The following is an 8203-nucleotide window of genomic DNA, read 5'->3' as shown; positions in this document are numbered from 1 at the left end:
GAAGTTCAATTTCAAGGATACCTACTATCTGTCATCCGTCATCGAATATTTAATATTAAGTACGAGTATTGCTTATACTTACGTTCTCCTTACAAGGAAAATGTTCTAACCAGCACTAAAATTTTCAAATCAGACTTGAAATTTTTCTCTTGCACAAATGGGGGGTGGACCCTCAAAAAGGTGATTTTGGGGACATGGTCGGAACCACAAAAACTCGACGGGGTTGTGTTGGGGGACTTCTCCCGATACCAAATATGTGATTTTTTCCGTGACACCGTGCACAACTGCATATTATGGAACTTTGAATGCGATTTTAATGCATTTTTGGCCAATTTCGACGATAAAACGGCTCTTATGACCAGAGTATGGCCTGGAACCAACGGTTTCTTGGACGTGTGTTAAGCGGGGACATTTGAAGCCGAACTGCGCAAAAACGGTGAAAAAATACCAGCACAACACGATTTTATGCGCACTAATGGGTTTGTCAGCTACCCCCCCCTCCCCACCAGAATTCAACAATGCATTATCTATCCGATAATATCGATGCGACCTATCAAAATGGTATAGAATTTCGCGCTGAACTCTAAAATCGCAGACATTTTTCATTTCCACCCCCGCATGATGGCGTTTTGCCCCCCAAACTGAATCCAACTATGATATTGAACACATTTTGCACATTTCGCGTTGATGGTGAGGATTTATGTCTACGCAATCAGAATGAATCTTATATTCGTTATTTGGGAATATTTTTGCTTCAAAATTTTTCATTTCAAGGCTATGTTAGAACATACATTTTAAAACTTAGACATGACCAATCGAAATAGTATACAATTTTGCGATGAGCTCGAAAATTGCAATCATTTTTCATTTGCACCCCCTCGGTGGAGTTTTTTCTCACATTCGTTATCTGAGCATGTTTCTGTTATTTTTTCATCTTTCATTTTTGTTCCAATTTTCTTATTTTTTCGTATTTTTCTCTCGTTCTTAATTTTCTCTTTTTTTCTCATTTCATTTCGTTTTTTCCGTTTGTGTTTTTGGAATTTTTTATTTATGTTCCATTTTTTTGTTTGTATTTTTTAAATCATTTTTCTACTTTTGTTTTTACTCATTTCACATCATTTTTTTTAATTTATATTTTTTGTATCTTTCACTGTTGTTCCATTTTTTGATTTGTATTCATTTTTTATTTTTCTATTTTTTCTGATTTTATATCATTCCTTTTCATTTATACTTTTTTCATCTTTCATTTTTGTTCCAATTTCCTTATTTGTTCGTGTTTTTTTCTCATTTTTCATTTTGTTTTTTCGCTTTTTTTTTGGAAATTTTATTCATGTTCCATTTTTTTGTTTGTATTTTTAAATATTTTTTCTTATTTTGTGTTCACTCATTTCACATCATTTTTTTTTCATTATTTACATTTTTCGTATCTTTCACTGTTGTTCCATTTTTTGATTTGTTCCAATTTTCTTATTTGTTTGTATTTTTTCTCATTGTTCTTATTTTTATGTTTTTTTCTCATTTCATCTTGTAGTATTCAATTTCATAGTTAGCTTTATGGTGGGAGGGGGCAAAACTCCACCGAGAGGGTGCAAATGAACAATGATGGCAATTTTCGAGCTCAGCTCAAAATTGTATACCATTTCGATTGGTCATGTCTAAGTTTTAAAATGTATGTTCTAACATAGCCTTGAAAGGGGAGGGGAGGGGGTGGAGATTGAATGAAAAATTTTGAAGCAAAAATATTCCCAAATAACGAATATAAGATTCATTCTGATTGCGTAGACATAAATCCTCACCATCAACGCGAAATGTGCAAAATGTGTTCAATATCATAGTTGGATTCAGTTTGGGGGGGGGGGCAAAACGCCATCATGTGGGGGTGGAAATGAAAAATGTCTGCGATTTTAGAGTTCAGCGCGAAATTTTATACCATTTTGATAGGTCGCATCGAAATTATCGGATAGATAATGCATTGTTGAATTCCGGTGGTGGGGGGTAGCTGACAAACCCATAAGTGCGCATAAAATCGTGTTGTGCAGGTATTTTTTCACCGTTTTTGCGCAGTTTGGCTTCAAATGTCCCCGTTTAACACACGTCCAAGAATCCATTGGTTCCAGGCCATACTCTGGTCATAAGAGCCGTTTTACCGTCGAAATTGGCCAAAAATGCATAAAAATCGCATTCAAAGTTCCATAATATGCAGTTGTGCACGGTGTCACGGAAAAAATCACATATTTGGTATCGGGAGAAGTCCCCCAACACAACCCCGTCGAGTTTTTGTGGTTCCGACCACCATGTCCCCAAAATCACCTTTTTGAGGGTCCACCCCCCATTTGTGCAAGAGAAAAATTTCAAAATTGCACTTTTCTGAATAAGGCACATAGTACCTTCATTTTACGCTTTTGTTTGGTTCCCGAAAAAAAAATAAAAATCAACTTCTAGAGCACTTTTTTGTGTATGGATTGTGGTCTATATTGCCTATACGTTCTCCGTACAAGGAAAGTGTTCTATCCAGCGCAAATTTCGAATCAGACTCCGGGTAATCGATAGAGGACTCTAAAATACACCACCAGCCAAAATTTTAGGCACTGAAATTCATTTTTCGATTTTCAGTGAATTTTTGAAAATTCAAATTTGGGCTGAAAAGAAAAATTGAAATTTTACCAAATTGACCTAGAAAGCTGAAATTTGGTTTGTGGGTAGTTCTACCAATTTTACACTATTTGCGTCCGTGTAAAATTTCACTTACAGTATGCACATGAAAACTAATGGTGAATGGCTTTGTCAATAAAAGTTGTCCCCATCTAACATTTTCAGGCACTACAATGAATTTACCCCCCTCCCCCGGGCTACAGACCCCCTTATATGATCAAAAGTTCCATCGTCATGGCTGTCTCACATCTCGTTTTTAAATAGTTACATAGCTAGTTAGCAAAGAGTGGTGATGTTCTGCAATTTTGACATTCGTTTTTTTATTCCTGAAAACTACACGCAAATTATAGTATGAACACAATTCACTTCAGTGACACCTATATGCTGTGGAGTGACCTCAAACCTCTGTCTTTGAGTTTTTGTTCCCTCGGCGTGGTTAATTTTCAATGCATTCCCAATGGCTCACTATTTACAAATTTTGGTGTTTGAAAATGGAAAAACTGTTTAGGCAGTTCACCAAATCTTGTCCACTGATAAAATACTGAATCCGAACACCGCTATGCAGTATGTAAACGTGATTCCATGAAAATATGGTTATTTATCTTTTGCCGCTTCTTTCGTCATGGTTTCTCAGCTCCGCCATACACAAACAGAGAAAAACTGGGAAATGCTGAAAAATTATTATGTGGTGAGTACTGATACTACTTACACTAAAAAACACGAATTTAAACAATTTTACATTTATATTATCCCTATTTAATAAAGGTTTTTCCACCGTCATGGGGAATGGCGTTTTTTCCTTCGCCATGGAATTTATACTTTTTTGACTAAGCCGGAGAAATTTTCACCTAGAAATCCTTAAAATTCGTGGTATATTCTCAATTTAAAAATTATTTGAATTACTGAAACACTTTTCTTAATTTTGTAGGTGATCAGTTCTCTCAAAAAAGATCAGTTTTGATGCGAAATTTGCAGAAAAGTCCCACATTTTCAAATGGCTCTCCCCCCTCCCCTGAGAGATATGAATTGGGCACAACACTATCAATGAAGTCTCAAGTGTATATATTAACTATTCCAACCAAAAAAAATTCTCAGAACAATTTTTTTTTTGCGAGGAAACATACTGCAAAATTGTGTAAAATTGATAGAACTACCCTTGTACTCTATTTTCGACATCCCAAATTGATTGATGATGGTTTCAAACCATTCTAAAGCATTCAGAGATTTCATTTTTTTTTTTTTCAAAAATTGGTAAATTATATTAGAGAAAAATGTAGGCATTTGAACGGGCACGAAAAGATTTCAAAAACATGTCGCTAAATTGATCAAATAGACCACAAAGATAATGAATCTGGATTCAATTTTCACCCTGCTCAGTGCTCACAGTGTTTTTTTTTCAACTGGGAAATTCAAAAATTTGTCGAAACCTCCAGAACAGCTGGAAACCATCACCAATCGACTTGGGGTGTCTAGAATAGAGTACAAACCTAATTTAAAATTTTATGTCAATTTGGTGACTTTTTTTTGGCCCAAATCCCAAATCTAAATAATTATTTTAAATTTTGTCAAAAATCACAAAACTAATTTCAACGTCTGGAATTTTAGCTAATATTAGTGAGATATTTTAGAGTCCTTATAAGGTCTGACAATGCAAAAGTCTCATCTTGGAAATATTTGCCATCTGTTACAAAGCTATTTGAAGTTGGCAGACGTTCGAGAATAATTATCCGAGAAAACCTACTCTAGTTTGATTATCTGCATTGTCTGCTGCAAGTGAAAAATGCGACTGTTCTATGCAGGTGGTGAATCGTCTATCTTCCGCAAGGCCTCATCCTCATGCTCTATTTTCTTCGTTAGTAGATGTTGATTTGAAAAAGGAAAAGCGGTTAAAATAGTTCAAGTGTCGGTAGAAAAAAATAAATAAATATCACGAAATTAACATTAGTTCATTTAATTGGAACAAAGAATGACAATTGTTTTAAATGTGTGTTATATTTATTTATTTGAATTGTACTTACAATTAGCACTCGTAATTCGTTTTATGTTCTTTTGGTAACGTTCCAGTTCGTTTAGTATAATGATTCGACTTCACTGCCAAAACCAGTGAACTCGATAAAGTAAGTATTTTTGATAGCCTGAGGAAATAATCGCACTTTTCATCGCAGTTGTGGATACGTCTTACTCGTATGTGTTCTCAAAATTCACTTCTATGTAGTCAAAATTTCAAAATCTGAAATTTATTTCTCAATTTTTTGGTGAATTTTCAAACATTGAAATTTTTGCATAAAACAAGGGAAGAATTTAAATTTCACTATATTGGCCTAGAAAGCTGAACTCTGGATTGCATCCTATTTTTGACCTCCAGATTTGATTACTGATGATTTTTAATCCTCCTGGAGCCTCTGTCAAGGTACCTACTTCAATGTTGAGACTGCTGTACTCGGTAATGATTGCGATCTGCAAAAAAAAAAAAAAACATTTTTGAAAAGAAATGATAAATAAAAGGAAATTGAAAATAACCTTAATTTCCACTAAAAAAGAACTAACTTTTAGTTTGTGATGTTTTTTTTTGTTCGTGTACCTAAACCAAACCAATCAATAGAAATGTCATCGGGTGTCGTGTCATCAGGATTAACTGTTGTGGTTGGCTTTCCTCCTTCCAAGTATTGTTGGAAAATCGGAGTTGTCAATGGAGATGTTGTGGGTGTAAAAGTTGTTTTTTTCCCGAACTGCCAAGTAAGCAACCCATAGTACAAACAATACATCTTTTCGCATCGTTCATATTTTTTTCTGCCGCCAGCGCACGTTTCCTTATCCGTTGTATCTTCACTCGCAGATTGTACCGCATGATGAACATGATGATGCTGGTGCGACCAGTACAATGCATTAAATATATTTTGTACCAGTAATGGGTACGGTTTTCTCGTTAATTTTTCAAATTTCTCAATAATGGTCTGCCAGATTAGTATTTCAGTGCTTTTACTTGGCGATTGCTCCTTTCTTACTGCATTCAGGAAGAAAATCCATTGCTCGCATTTATTTAAATTATTCCTGTCGTCTGTTGGCCAGTTCTTAATGTATTTCGGTAATGGACCATAGTACTCCTTCGCGGACATATATTTGAATGAACAGATGCTACGATTATCAAATTTCAATCCAGTCGATCGAAGTACATCGTGGACAATAAAAATTTTGTGCAAATTATTATGTAAATGGATGTATTCATTGGTAAAAGTTGGGTTGCTCTTCTCAAAGTCGGATTCAAAGCCTTGTTTGTGTTGAATAAAATCACGTTCTATCGAAGGAATATAATCCCGAAGAAGATCGAAACATCCCTTATCCCGCAACATCCTTATGTAAGCGTTATGAGCATGTTTATAATGATGTGCGCTTAGATTTTTATAATGGGCGCTTAAATTTTGATGATGGACACTTAAATTTTGATGATGGGTGCTGAAATTTTGATAATGCATTCTTAAACTCGCATACACACGTTTCCATCCAACTATACGTGTTTTAGCATCTTCATATTTTTTTGTAATATCCTCATGGGTATCAACGTAATAGTGACTGTCATTAATATGACCCAGCACATCATCATAATAGTCAGGAATTGTAGTGGGGATGACGAATGGTATCTCATATGTAACATTTGGTCGACGTGTCCATATTTTGTTTTCCACAGTCTGCAAATATGATGTTAACAGAACGATAACAATTGACGTTATTATGTGAAACATTGTACAGTATCCTCATCAGCTGAAAACTAAAAAAAAATGAAAAAAAAATGAAAACCGTTCTATTAAAAAAAAACTAAATGGTGCCTGCACAAAAAAATATTTGTAAGGCTTAATGCTACAGCGATACACAACGTATGTAGTAGAAAACTGAAGGAATATGAAATGATTCCGATGGAATTCAAATCAAATCAAAACGTATCACAAAAAAAGTAGGTACCTATGGTAATCTAGAAATCTTTAATTTTACATTCATCTATCTTTCAATACCTACCTATCTATAGCATTCACAAGATATCGCTTGAATATTTGATGGACTTATTTATTAGTTCTCTCAAAATAATTAGGTATAGGTATCACATTTTTATGATGAAATTTGCTGGTAACTTTTCATCATTTATTTCAGCCCAGTGAGTTATCATGTAAGTATCTACCTATCCAAATACTTACCCAAATGGAAAAATTATATTCATCAATTTTTTTCTCAAAAATATAAAATTTTTTCTGCACATTGAAGTTGAAGTTGATTTTGACTCATTTTTGATGAGAAAATATGAAAATGGTATGAAAATCGCTTCAAAATTTTTTGGTTGATTTACAGCACAGAAGTAGTAAAAGTAAACCAAAAATTGATTTTAAAAAAAATAGACATTGATTATTCAGCATTGACATCCATTTATTATTTGCAGATATACGATAAAGTGTGCATCAAACTGTATAAGTAGTTTTACAAAAAATTTTAATGTTGGTGAAAAGAAGTGTTGCAACATTTGGCTTCATTTCTAAGGGGTCATCTCACTCTAATTTGTGAGTCGTGGCCTAGTGGGAGCGTTGAGGTGGAGTCGAAGTGCAGGGATTTTCCCATCAAATCATGGTAGGCACTCATACTCTTGAAATAATTATAGGCAGAAAATATGTGACGATGTCTCGACATGAAATATACTTGAAGGTAAATTCTGATCAATTTTATACCAATTATGTACGAGAATAGGTAGGTAGATTTTACATTGAAAAAAAAATGATGAAAAGGAAATTTATTGACTTAAACTCAACTTAAAATTTGAGCCAACTCAACTGTATTTTTTTTCCAAGATTGTGTCTAGGTGGTTTGTTGGGTACATACTCACCCTTACTTGCCAATCAGTATTAATGATGCAATTGTGCCCTACTCCAACTCTACAAAGTACCTTGGTATATACACTGAGATTCAAGACTGAATTGGAGCCAACACATTCGCTCAAAAAAAACTACAGAAGTTGCGGGATTTATACTGGCTCATGGGGCTGAAATCGAGGCTAAATCTTGAGAATAAACACACCAATCTGGCCTTTCAGTATAGCTCTTTGGGGCTGTGCCTCAAAATCAAATATTTTGGGAATTCAAAGGTGCCAGAATATAATTATAAAACAATGGCTGGAGCATACCAACCTGAAAAAACTTTATTTCTTGAAACAAGGTTATGACCTTTCTCAGAGCTCCTACTTGGTCACTTTTTAAGTAAACCAAGTTACCTACTAAAGTTATTAAAAGTTAAGTACTTTAGGTACTTTTTCTACAGTTTTGGTTACCAAAGTGTTAGACTGTATACAAGCACAAAATTAATACAATATGGTGGAAGGATGAGAGTAATTCCCTAATGAGTGAAAGATTAGAAATATCCTTATGCAAATATTTCCAATATCAAGAAGAAACTATTTACTTACCCCTTGCTAGCTCAGCTTATACGACATAGGTGTTTACTGTTTAGGCTCATGAATTCCCGAAATAATTAATACACAGATTCGTTTCACCAATGTAATCGTTGTAAGGTACCG

General features: G+C 34.4%; 1 long non-coding RNA gene across 1 annotated transcript; it reads right to left on the bottom strand.

Moving 5' to 3' along the window:
• Positions 1–4587: 4587 nt before the first annotated feature.
• On the bottom strand, positions 4588–6534 carry LOC135849253 (uncharacterized). Its single transcript, XR_010559508.1, has 2 exons — positions 5200–6534; positions 4588–5109 (listed from the first exon to the last, which is right to left on the bottom strand). It is a non-coding gene; the product is annotated as an uncharacterized LOC135849253 (long non-coding RNA).
• Between the last annotated feature and the right edge of the window lie 1669 nt (positions 6535–8203).

Source organism: Planococcus citri, chromosome 1 (genome assembly GCF_950023065.1).
Source record: "Planococcus citri chromosome 1, ihPlaCitr1.1, whole genome shotgun sequence".
In the NCBI taxonomy this organism is placed as follows: domain Eukaryota; kingdom Metazoa; phylum Arthropoda; class Insecta; order Hemiptera; family Pseudococcidae; genus Planococcus; species Planococcus citri.
The sequence above is the reverse complement of the archived record's forward strand: the minus strand, read 5'-3'. Positions and strand labels throughout refer to the sequence as shown.